Genomic DNA, 11,990 nt, shown 5'->3' with positions numbered 1-11,990 from the left:
AAGGTTGCCTGGAACAGAAGTCCTGGCCTTATTGGCAACCCCCATAAATCTATGTTGGACAGACTCAGGAGAACTGAACGCCATGGCCAGTTTCCCACAAGATGGGAAGCCAGGTCGTCCCCCCAGGAGTAAAGAAGGCCAAGCATAGAGTAGACTGCCAGAAGTGTTAACCACCTCTGCTTCCATCTTGAGACAGCTAGTGAAGAAGCGAGGGGAAAGTGAGTGTTGTGAATCAAGTTGAACAGATCCCCGCACATACAAGCAACTGGAAGAAGACCTCATAATGCAGTCTGCATCCCCATAGCCCCACTTGTTGCTGCTAAGCTGGAACAATGCTTAGTTTCCTGCTAAGCCATTGAAAATTGTAGGAACGTCTGTCCCTGCTAGAGGACTGGATGAAAACTTGTCAGCAGAGTACCCCCCATGGGACATGAGCCAAGAAAAAAACAGACTGAAAATGAAGTATGTATATTATTTCTTCTAGTTAGTGTCAAGGAATTATTGAAGCCCTGGCCTCAGCTACTGGAGACCTTATACAGACACCACCAAGATTCCAGCAAGTGTTGACGGTAGCCTGTCAAGCCATGAGGACTAGGAGGGGAAGCTAGCCTTTGCAGGAAGCTGAATTATGTGCCCAAATGCCACACTCAAATATTTGTATATTTGTGTGTTTGTTTTTAATGTTTTTAATTGTGGTAAACTGCCCAGAGATCTTCAGGTATGGGGCGGTATGCAAATGTAATAAATAATAACAACAACAACAACAACCAAATTGTGCTAAGTAGATTGCTGAGGTGTGTCAGGCATGTTAAGATGGGACCTCACACAACAAGATGGTGGCCATTGCATCCCTTAAAACAACAGCATTCTCAGAATCCCCAGTGGTCCCACAAGTGGTATATGACGAACTGAGGAGATGGGCTTTTTTAAAACCAATGCACTTTTAGAGGGCCCTGGGACTGCAGCTGGATCTCTAGCAGCGTCATTCAAGTTCAAGGCCTCTAAGGTTTTTTATAGTAGAGACACAAAATGTACTGGTTGGAAGAGTCTATGAGACAAACGTTCTTGCACTATAGGCCCATCACTCCACTCTCCTTCATCGCTGCAGGACTCCTGTAATGATTCAGGGCAGTCCATGGCAGCCCCAGCACCTTTGGATTGAATAGCGAAAGGACCCAAGGGTACAGAGTTCATGAATGGATCAGGCTCTCCATGGTCTTCCACCTCTGAGGAACGACCATTGTCCATACACGTGTTTTGAGATAATGGGTTAGTAGCATAATGTTTGTCAGTAGTGCGTGTCTGCGTGTGCACAGATAGAGGACCCTGTGGAGGCCTTTGTAAGAATTCATTGGAGAAAACGTTCAGCAAAGCATCTTTGAGTTGGGTTAGAGCCTCAGGGGTTAACTGCAAAATTTGAGGGCCTGGATGATGTGGAGGTGGGTTAGAGCCACCAACAGATAACTGAGGCACAGGTACAGGCAGATGGGATTCAGTACATTGCTTGCCAGCCATAGTATGCTCTTGAGCACCGATGTACAGTGCTCTCTTAGAGGCCCTGGTAACCGTTTGTGTTTGTAACTGAAGAGGCTTATCACTTCTTGTTGTTGTTTTTAATTGCTTTACATTTTCAATTTTCTCGCTGGCCTTATGCTGTACCCTCTCTATAGCATGAACGTGAGAGGCAGCTTTACGGTGCTTCTTCTTTTTAATGGCCTTTTTGTACTGTGATATGACAGACACCTTAGAAGAATGTGGCTCAGAATTAGAGGGCTCTGCAACAATGCCATTGGCATGACAGAGCCACTGTTCTGATCTTGGACTCCAGTCATAAAAGCTATATCCGCCATGACAGCACAGCTCAACTCACACACACAGGTGGGGGGTGAAACAGCAAAGTAAGCCCAAAGGCTAAACGGGATTTTAAATTGCCTAAGTCGCCCAGAAACCTATTGGCAAAGGGCAAGACTTAACCAAGCAATCAGTTTAATTTACAATATCTTGCTAAGGTATGTTTACCCAGGAGGAAAACCATGGAACCCCTAAATCTTCCAAGGAAGTTCCCGGATGAATCCCGTTATTTACTCAGACAGTTATGAAGGGCTGCAACTATTGAGAGAAGAAAAATGGAGCTTTGCCTGACGCTCTAGAAATAGCGGAAAGCGTCATGTAATTGATAAAGCTGTCTTCAGCTTAATTTACTTATCTTGCTTATTTATGTTTTCCCCTCCAGGATGACAGTAAGAACCTCCTCTTTAAGGAAGTCACTGAATAAAGTCAAGAATTGCACAGATACGAAGGCTGCAACTGTTCAGACTGGAGCTTTGTGCTGAAGCTTATGAGCAGTTCAAATACCCTCTCTACACTGAGGCACCCTATGATGGGCTGTAAAAATTTACACCGACAGTTATGAAGAACTGCAACAGTTCAGAGGGGCAGACTGGAGCTTTGAGCTGAAGCTCATGAAACAGTTCATATACCTTCACTACACTGAGGCCCCAAGATTAACCACCAGGTTATTCTACTGTTGCCTCTGTAAATGTCCTGCTGCTGTGCAGGCCTGGGAGAAGTGGAGCTTTGAGCTGAGGCTCATGAGGCAATTCATATGTCCCCCCCACACTGAGGTCCTCTGGAGGAGCTACCAGAATATTATATTTTGCCTCTGGAGATGGCCTGCTGCTACTCAGGTCTTAGGACAACTGGAGCTTTGGAACTGAAGCCCATGAGGCAATCCATATGCCTTCACCACACTGAGGCCTCCTACAGGAGCCACCACAGTATTCTACAGTTGCTCTGAAAACGGCCTGCTGCTGGTTCAGGCCTAGGAATAAGGGAAATCAGGTCTCTTAGAAACACTGAACCTGCTGTTCTAGTGCTTCCAATAAAAAAGGCAGAAAGTGGACCCTGAAGGTCGCTGCAACAATTCATTTGAAAAAACACGCAAAATGGCATCTTTGAGTCGGGCAGGCCTCAGGAGTCAAATGCAAACATTTGAGGACCAGGTGGAAGTGGAGGTGGGTGAAGGTATGTGGCAGATGACTGAGGCAGGAGATGTTCAACACACTCTCTGTCAGCAACTGAATGGCCACCACATGCAGACAGTTTCATGGCTGGATGCTCTGGCATGGCAATGTACAGAGCTCTCTTAGTGGCCTTGGTAACAGTGGACTTCAGTTGTGCCTGATGAGGTTTGTCATTTGCCTTATGCTGTACACTCTCAGTAGTGTGAGCATGAGAGGCAGCTTTGCGATGCTCTCTCTTTTTAAGGCCTTTTGGTGCTGTAATATGGAAGTTGAAGCAGGCACTACAGAGGGATGTGCCGCAGAGGCAGAGGACTCTGCATGTAGAATGGATATGTCATTGGCATCATCTGGCATGACTGTGCCACTTTTCTGATCCTGGATCTCAGCAACAAGAAATATATATCTGCCATGACAGCACAGCTCAACTCACACGCACGGGTGGGGGACGCGGAGAAAGCTTATGATACAGACTGCTCAACTCACACGCACTGGTTGGAGGCGTGGAGGTAGCATTTTTCAAACTGCCTCTATGTTAGTGTGAATATGGACACTAATTCGGTCCCACAATAAACTTTCCCTGCAGTGGATCAGGAAAGATTGAAAAGTAAGAAAAAGTTCTTTGTTGTTGTTTTAAAAAACAGTTAGGAGCTCACCAGCCACTGAGGAAAGCAAGTGGTGTAGACAGGGTGAGAGGGAGACAGAAGAAGCTCTCTGAAAGACTCAAAAAGAAGGTGAAGGCACAAAAGGGGTGCTAGCCTCACTGCCACTGTAAAAAACCAACGGAGTGGTAGGCAGGGGGAAAAGAAAAAACTAGCAGAAAAAACGGCCAGCGAGGGTCAGTGACACACACTGGGAAACGGGAGAGGACCAGATAAACAAAGGAAAATGAAAAGATAAGATAGGGTTAGAAAAAGTAGACAAATGAGGCTACTCAGCAAGAGCGAGGGAAAAAACCATCCACCTAGATGCAGGAGGCAGGAATGGTCTGGGGTTTCTCGAGGGTTGCTACTTCCCCAAAAAACATACGATTCCTGCCTGCTGACGCTAGGTGGTGCTGTTTCCCATCTGATGGGCTGTTCTCCAGGGAGAAACCAAAACCATAAACCAGAGGGTAGGGGATATAGAGGAGAGGGAAGGGGTGAAGAGATGGGGGATCTTTCATTTTAACAGTCAGGTCTCACTTTTAATCACAGTCATTTATTTTCCCAGTGTACTCCAATTAGTGTGACTTTGGGTGTGTGTGTGTGTTGAAGTAAGCACATGAGTCATCATTCTCCGAGTTTTGACAATGAGAGCAGGGCATAAGTGGCATTATATATAATGCAGACAAAATCAGCTAGCATGATAGCCCCAGGATCTGTTTGTCTGGAATTTGGCAAGTTTCTTACCCAGGAACACCTCCCTCATGTCCCCAGTATTCAAACAGATTGCCCCCCCCAAAAAAAAAAAACTGGGAAGAGAACATTCTTTGTTTTTCCACCCCAAAACGGTAAGACTGCAGTTGTGGGAAAACCACTGTGCTTCTTGGTAGGCTGAAATTTGGTAGGCTGAATCCCCTTGGAAGGGGAGCCAAGCCTGAAATCTGCATCCAATTCTGGCAAAAAAAAAAAAAAAGTTAGAGACCTTGGTCACTTCCAGATAGTCTGTTTATTGAACATTTATACTGATTTGTTTGTGGGGAGGTTAGACAACATAGTGTCAAGCAAGTGTTATCTCACATATTCCAGTGTATTTCCTCTCACTTTCCTTATTACAAAAAAGATTGATCTTTTGATGAAATGGGTTTTGTTCTCCAAGCCCTCCAAAGCAACTTTAAGAGCACAACTTGAATTTGCCAGGATATTATTGAACCCCACCTGAAAATAGCATCAGTATGGAAGCAATGTGCTTTGCTTTTCTCCTTTTAAAGAAATAAACCTTAAAGGTTCCCATCATGAAAACCCATGTATGGATCTGCCTGAAATGTGATAGGCTTAATACACTAAGAAGAAACTCCTTTGTCTGCAAATTTTATCATGTGAATAGGAAAAACAAGTCTGAGTCATTTTTTGATGCCCCAGTATAGCCAGTGGGAGTGAAACAGACCTTTGAATTCGAACCAGAATAACAAACTGAATCAGAATGGCACATGCCAGATACTAAACAGACAGGGCTGCTTTCAAATATTACAGATACAAGGTGAATCTTGTGGTCACTACATACCCCTAGTGTACATTATTAAAAGCGATCTCAATAAGGATTCTTATAGAACAACCTTTCTCTTTCCATGTTCTTTCAGGCATATTCAGGCATTCTTATTCAATGAGGGGAGAACAAAGATGTGCTAGCTAGCACAGCCCCATCTTTTGAACCCCCAATGTAAGTAATTTTTCACCCAAACTTGCTCTGGATACCTGTAAGGAATCACCTAAAAATATATGCACCTAATTGTGATTAACAAAAGAGAGGTTTTTATTGGAATACCAAAACGTTTCAGCTTCCGCCTTCATCAGCTGCCAACATACAAATGCTGCTACCAAGGTGGCAGTTATAGAGCATTGAGGATGGAATGCTCAGAGGGGCATCATTTGCAGAAGTTAAGTAGTGGTGGTACTGTACTCCAGGTTCAGGCCATGTGGTGCCAATGTGTCCAGAGAGTAAATCCAAAAGTTCTCCCTTTTTAATCAATGCTGTTGGATCTGTTGGCATCTCTATCGCTGTTATACAAAAGTCCAACAGGCTGTGACCCTCAATGTTGAAATGTTTTGCAACTGGTTGCTCCACTTTTTTTGTTAAGATTGTCCATTTGTGGTTCCTGAATTGTGTGTGTAGGTCAGTTGTGTTTTTTCCTATGTATTGGATATGACATCCTGGTCTTTTGCATTTGATGACATAAATTATATTGCAGGACCTGCAGGTGATGTTCTGTTTGATGTAATAGGTCCTGCCTGTCCTAGTGCTTGTAAAAGTGGCTGTCTCCCTGAGGTACACACAGGTGTTACAGCGTTTGGAGTGACAAGGATGAGACCCAGGATTGGTGATAGGTGGCTTAACCACAGCTCTCACTGTCTGTGCAAATTAGGAGGCTGGCAAAATGCTACAACAGGAGGCCTGCTGATGGCTCTAGCAAGATGTTCAGAGTTGGCCAGCAATGGGTAGCTCTCCCTGATTGCTCGGTGATAGTTAAGAGATGCTGGATGGAAATCCACCACAAATGGAATCCGTTGCTCTCTGCTCTTCGACACCTCAGTATGATGGAAGAGGTTTTCTCTGGACAGAATGGAGGCTGAGTGCATGTTGCAATCGATAATATGTAAAGGATATCCTCTGAAAAGAAGGTGTTCTTTAAGTTCACTGATCCTTCTCTGGTATTTATCTTCAGTGTTGCAAATAAGTTTAATTCTCAGAGCTAAGCTATACACAATGTTCTTCTTTATATTTTCTTTATATTTTTTATTTTTTTATTTTTTTATTTTGTTGCATTTATATACTGCCCATAGCAAGTAGCTCTCAGGGTGGTAAACAGAATAGGATAAAATACATACATCATAATAATAAAATCAAAAACATATGACACAATGAAAACAAAATACAATTAAACAAAATATAAGATGATAAAAGGATTAGTATTACAAGATTAAAAAGATAAAAAGATTAAAATGATTAAAATGCCTGGGAGCATAAGAAGGTCTTTATTTATTTATTTTATTTATTTCATTTCATTTATAAACCGCCCGTAGTGAGTAGCTCTCTGGGCGGTGAACAAAACAGGATTAAAATACAATATTACAATAAAATCAATAACAAATAGCAGCAAGTTAAACTAAAAACATTGAATATGAAACATTGAACATTAAAATGCCTGGGAGTATAGCCAGGTCTTAACCTGGCGCCTAAAAGAAAGTACCATAGGCGCCAGGCGTATCTCCTCAGGTAGGCTGTTCCACAGTCCGGGGGCCACCACAGAGAAGGCCCTAGATCTAATAACAATCCTCCGGGCATCCTGATGAGTTGGTACCCAGAGGAGGGCCTTAGATATTGAACGAAGTGGACGGGTAGGTTCATAGCGGGAGAGGCGTTCCACAAGGTATTACTGTCCCGCACCATGTAAGGCTTTATAGGTCAAAACCAGCACCTTGAATCTGGCTCAGAAACAGATAGGTAGCCAGTGCAAACGGGCCAGGACAGGTGTTACATGCGCGGACCGATGGGTCCTCGTCAACAACCTGGCTGCCGCGTTTTGCACTAGCTGAAGTTTCCAAACGGTCTTCAAGGGCAGCCCTATGTAGAGCGCATTACAGTAGTCCAATCTAGAAGTTACCAGACGTGAACAACTGAGGCGAGATCGTCATTGTCCAGATAGGGGCATAGTTGGGCTACTAAGCGAAGATGGTAAAACGCATTCCGTGCCACCGAGGCCACTTGAGCCTCAAGCGACAAGGAAGGGTCAAAAAGGACCCCCAAACTACGAACCTGTTCCTTCAAGGGGAGTGTAACCCCATCTAGAACAGGATGAACATCCACCATCTGGGCAGGTAAAGAGCTCACCAACAGTGTCTCAGTCTTGTCTGGATTGAGTTTCAGTTTATTAGCTCTCATCCAGTCCATTATCGCGGTCAGGCAATGGTTCAGCACATCAACAGCCTCACCTGAAGAAGATGAAAAGGAGAAGTAGAGCTGTGTGTCATCAGCGTACTGATGGCAATGCACTCCAAAACTCCTGATGACCGCACCCAGAGGCTGCATGTAGATGTTAAAGAGCATGGGGGACAAAACCGACCCCTGAGGGACTCCACAATGGAGAGTCCAGGGTGTCGAACAATGTTCCCCAAGCACTACCTTCTGGCGACGATCCGCTAAGTAGGAGCAGAGCCACTGCCAAGCAGTGCCCCCAACTCCCAACTCCGCAAGCCTCCCCAGAAGGATACCATGGTCGATGGTATCAAACGCCGCTGAGAGATCAAGGAGAATCAACAGAGTCACACTCCCCCTGTCCCTCTCCCAACAAAGGTTATCATACAGGGCGACCAAGGCTGTTTCAGTGCCAAAACCGGGCCTAAAACCGGATTGAAACGGATCCAGATAATCGGTTTCATCCAAAAGCGCCTGGAGCTGGCCGGCGACCACCCGCTCCAAGACCTTGCCCAAAAAAGGGACATTCGCCACCGGTCTATAGTTGTTCAAAACATCTGGGTCCAAAGAAGGTTTCTTTAGAAGAGGTCTCACTACTGCCTCCTTGAGACTACCAGGGACTACTCCCTCTCTCAAGGAGGCATTTATCACCTCTTTGGCCCAGCCGGTGGTTACAGCCCTGCCGGCCTTCATCAGCCAAGATGGGCAAGGGTCCAGGGCAGACGTGGTCGCCCGCACCATTCCAAGCACCTTGTCCACTTCCTCGAGCTGCACCAACTGAAATTCATCCAACAATAAAGGACAAGGCCGCGTTCTGGACACTTCAATGGAGTCATCTGTCATAACATCAGAGTCTAAGTCCCGACGGATGCAAGCAATCTTGTCCTGGAAGTGCTCCGCAAATTCGTTGCAGCGGGCTTCCAATGTTTCCTTAGTATCATGAGGGCCAGAATGTAGAAGCCCTCGTACCACCCTAAAAAGCTCCGCTGGGCAGCAAAGAGATGATCTAATGGTGGCAGCAAAATAAGACTTTTTTGCCGCCCTAACCGCTTTTACATACAACTTAGTGGAAGCACTCACCAAAGAATGACTACATCTGTCAGGAGTTCGCCTCCACCTGCACTCTAGCATCCTTCTCTCTTGCTTCATCACTCTCAGCTCCGGGGTATACCACGGTGCTGTTTGAGTTCTTTACCTGGCGCCGGAAAGATAATAATGTAGGCGCCAGGCGTACCTCTTCGGGGAGGCTATTCCATAATTCTCAGAGCTAAGCTATACACAATGTTTTTCTTTATATGCCTAGGATGGCAGGATTTTCAGTTCAAATAGGTGCGGGCATCAGTGGGTTTGCTGTAGAGATCAGTGGATATTTTATTCTTTTCAATGGTAAGAAGGACATCCAGAAAAGGGATGTGCGGATTGTCATTTGTACTATTAAATGTAGATGGATGGATAGAGTTGATGTAATTTTTAAATTGTTCTAAACTCTCTTTACCATTTGTCCAGACCATAAAGATGTCATCAATGTATCGCCACCATATAAGTGGTTCGTTGATGGCCTTTTTGAGGATCTCCTGTTCCAGTTTACCCATAAAGAGATTTGCATATGATGGAGCCATGCGAGTCCCCATAGCAGTTGCAGGTAGTGTTCTCTATTGAATGTAAAGTTGTTGCAAGTCAGGACTAGTATAGCTAAAGCTGTGATAACCTGTGTTGGAGGATTGTTTGTATTCCTGGTGTTAAGGAACTCATTTAAAGCCTGAATCCCATCGTTATGTGGTATATTGGTGTAAAGAGATGTGACATCTAAAGTAGCTAGTATTGTTGTGGAATTGATACTGCTTGTTTAAAGACTCAATTTTAAGCAAGAAGTCCTTGGTGTCTTTGATATATGATGGGAGGTTTTGCACCATGTTTTGTACATTTAAGTCAATGTACAGAGAAATCTTTTCAGTAGCTGTGCTGTTACCTGAGGCAATTGGGCGGCCAGGATTGTTGGCTTTGTGGATTTTAGGCAGCATGTAAAACCTTCCAGGGGTGGGTTTTGGATTAACAAGGAGACCAGCAGTTTTACATGGTGCCTAAAATCCACAAAGCCAACAATCCTGGCCGCCCAACTGTCTCAGGTAACAGCACAGCTACTGAAAGGATTTCTCTGTACATTGACTTAAATTTACAAAACATAGTGGCAATGTGAACCTGCACCACATGGCCTGAACCTGGAGGACAGTACCAGCATCACTGAGCTTCTGCAAATGAAGCCCCTCTGAGCATTCCATCCTCAAAGCTCTATAACTGCAACCTTGTAACAGCACTTGTATATTAGCAGCTGATGAAGGCGGAAGCTGAAACGTTTTGTCAATACAATAAAAACCTCTGTTTGGTTAATCACAATTACATGTATATATATTTTAGGTGATTAACGGAATCCTTAAAGGGATCCAGAGCAAGCTTGGGTGAAGTTCATTTTTGTAGGTAGTTTTGACAAAGGTATACATTTTTGCAAGCCATTTGTCATCATTTCATGCCGTTTTGCATGTTGTTTTCACTCATGTATTCATTTTTATGCACACTTTCCCCTAATCGATGCATTTTTGTAAATGTTGTTTAGTTGGCAAACTGCACCCCAAAATTCTAATAAATGCACATTTTGAAGGCTGGCTGTGTTTTGGTTCTGATATTGTTTGGGAAATTGCAAATTTGATAAATTCTGCTTGAAATGCGAACGGAATCAAAATTCTCATCCATCCCTAGTGAAGAGAAAAATGCCTGCAGAGAGCTTTCTATATTCACATAGTAAGAAGCATATATTCAGTACTTTTAATGTTACAAATGTTTCGGCAAAATCCATACATAATGTAGAAATGACAGCATTGTTCTGATGACATATTTAGATGATAATTAATTCACAACTTTATTTAGAGATATATTTAGAGAACGTCCTGCCTTTTAAGTTGCCAGCTTTCCTTCTGTACTTCACAAACTTTGGGAAATGCAAAATTTGTTAGCAAGGAGGTTCATGGAAGCCTCTTTTTTCCATCATCTTATTTTAGAAAGCAATCTAGAGCCAGCATGCTACAAAATGCATTACCTGAAATAGCTTAGTCCATTTTGGGAGTCCCTCCTCCCTCCTCCCACCCCTCTTCAATTTGCTCTAGAGTGTTTAATAGCAATCTACAGGTTCGTCTTCCCTATTCCCTAATTCCCATTTTCCACGCGTAGGAGTTAATGGGGTTATAATTTTGTAATTAAAGGAGATAATTTTAATTTCTCTGATGACTCTTTATTATGATAATCTTGTTAAGATTATGGTGTTCGTTTGTTGCTGTATATGATCATTTGGCTTTTGTGGAGATTGTGTGTGCTACTGAGCTACTAAATAATTAAACTGAGAATGCTCCAGCCAGCAAAATGTCTTGCAGCTAATGGAAGACCAAAGAAAGATTTAACTCTGTGTTAAACCTATTAAGTGATTCAGACACAGAAAATATTGTCAGTTGTCCACATTTTGCAGACAGTACCCATTAATAAAATAGCCAATTTCACATTTAATAAAATAAAAGACCTTCTTGATTAACTAGTAGGGCAGGCTTCTTTGAGGCAACTCACCATAAAAATGTGATGATTCAAAACTAATGAGTTCAAATGCTGTGCAGAGTTTCATAATAAGTTCCCATTTTTATCAGAATACAGTCTGCCTCTCAAACATTCAACAGTCTGAATTGCCTATTTTGAGGCATGCTGGTAGCCAGACCTGCCCTCTGCTCTCACATCTGGCTGGCAGATTGCAAAACTGAAAACTGAAATAAATGCCCTCTCCCAATTTGTTGTAGAAGGGGAGGAGCAGGGTTTTCTCCCCCCTTGCTGACCAGTGGACACATATTTTTCACAGAATGCCCCCAGGAGGTTGCCTAGTAGCTGCCAAGAGGAGCTCTGCTACACCACAGAAAAGGATGCTAAAATAACAGAAAAAGAAATGTCTGCTGCTCCACTCCCACCACTGGCAAAATTCCCAAATATTTTGAAGAACTTCCCCTAAATCACATAAAAATGTCAAGTATATCTTGCCCCACCCCACATTTGAGCTGCAAGTTCAGGACAAAGAACCTCCAGCCCAGTACTAGGTGGAAACTGCCTTAACCAGATGGATGGAGAAGCAATTTGGATGGATAGACTGATGCCTACCCTTTTGTGATGAGTAGATTTATTAATAGAACATGGAGATTCTTGAGGCTTACAACGTTCTGTCTGATAGGCTTGTCTCTCTAAGGTCTGCTGATACCCAGGGCCAGGAGAATAATGCTTTGTGAAGTTGGTACCCTAGTTTGAAATGCCTAAAATTCTCTCCTTTGATCA

At 43.6% G+C, this 11,990-nt stretch overlaps 1 pseudogene; it reads left to right on the top strand.

Annotated features, from left to right (window-relative positions):
• Nucleotides 1-2,945: 2,945 nt before the first annotated feature.
• LOC133385756 (nucleoprotein TPR-like) overlaps nucleotides 2,946-11,990 on the top strand; it is a 36,517-nt pseudogene continuing 27,472 nt past the window's right edge.

This window comes from Rhineura floridana, chromosome 5 (assembly GCF_030035675.1).
Source record: "Rhineura floridana isolate rRhiFlo1 chromosome 5, rRhiFlo1.hap2, whole genome shotgun sequence".
Taxonomy (NCBI): Eukaryota; Metazoa; Chordata; class Lepidosauria; order Squamata; family Rhineuridae; genus Rhineura; species Rhineura floridana.
The sequence above is the reverse complement of the archived record's forward strand: the minus strand, read 5'-3'. Positions and strand labels throughout refer to the sequence as shown.